Here is a 1,110-nt window from a genome sequence, read left to right as displayed (position 1 = left end):
ACAGATGCACTGGTGAGCTGCAGTCAACAGTGGCCACAGCAACACCGCCGCCAACCGCTGCAACAGCAGCTGAAACAGCAGCAGCTAATACAGGCGAACGCGCACCAACAAAAACCATTCACGACCATGATGATGGTGATGGTGATGGCGATGACAATGACAATGACATTGAGATGAACATGGTTGATGCCACAGACAGCGACGATGATGCGTTTGCTGATGTCACCGGGCCTGCTTCGGAGCAAGGTGCTGTTGTCGTTTACGCGTGTGCTCAAACTCTTCTGCACACAGCGCTGTGTTGTTCGCTTGTGCACGTGCATCATGCTGCTGTCTGTAGCCTCCACAGCGTGTCTCCCTCTCTCCAATGCGCAATCCCTCACCCTTTGCCTGTTTTGTGTTGCTGTATACGGCCGTCTGTCTATGCGCGCGCGTGTGTGTGCGTGCGTGTGTCTGTGTGTGTGTGTGCGTGTCTGTGCGTGTGTGTGCGTGTCTGTGCGTGCGTGTCTGTGCGTATGTGTATTTCCAGAGCGCCGCGACCGCGAAATTGCGCAGCGCACGCAACTGGCAGAGGAGTTGTAAGTCATGAACACGTGCTGTCGCACGCACCCCTGCATGCACGCGTGCGTTCATTTGCGAACGCGCGTACATTGACATGATGCCACGCTCAGCTATGAACATGCACGTACGAACCACATCTCATTCACCCGTTTTTGCCGCGTGCCGTCGTACGTCTTTCGACTTCTTGTGGACAGGAAAGCAAGTCGACCAATTACACGGCAGAACAAGAAGTGGTTGGAGCAACAGCAGCACAAGCTGATGCTGCGTGCTGATGACGGTGATGGTGATGACAATGACGATGGTGATGGTGATGGTGATGGTGATGGTGATGGTGGTGCTGTTGCCCAAGACGGACAAAAGCAACGACAACGGCAGCAGCAGCGCGGGAAGCAGAGGAAAGAGCAGCGGAAAGCGGGGAGGGAGGAAGTGGTGGAGCGAAGGGAAAACAAGGACGCCACTCTGTCGAAGTTGTTTGATGATGGTGACAATAATGATGGCGACGGTGGTGATGCTGAAGCAGACAGTGATGGCGGTGATGGCGGGGATGGTGAC

The sequence above is a fragment of the Salpingoeca rosetta genome (assembly GCF_000188695.1).
Source record: "Salpingoeca rosetta unplaced genomic scaffold supercont1.33, whole genome shotgun sequence".
Classification (NCBI taxonomy): Eukaryota; class Choanoflagellata; order Craspedida; family Salpingoecidae; genus Salpingoeca; species Salpingoeca rosetta.
The sequence above is the reverse complement of the archived record's forward strand: the minus strand, read 5'-3'. Positions refer to the sequence as shown.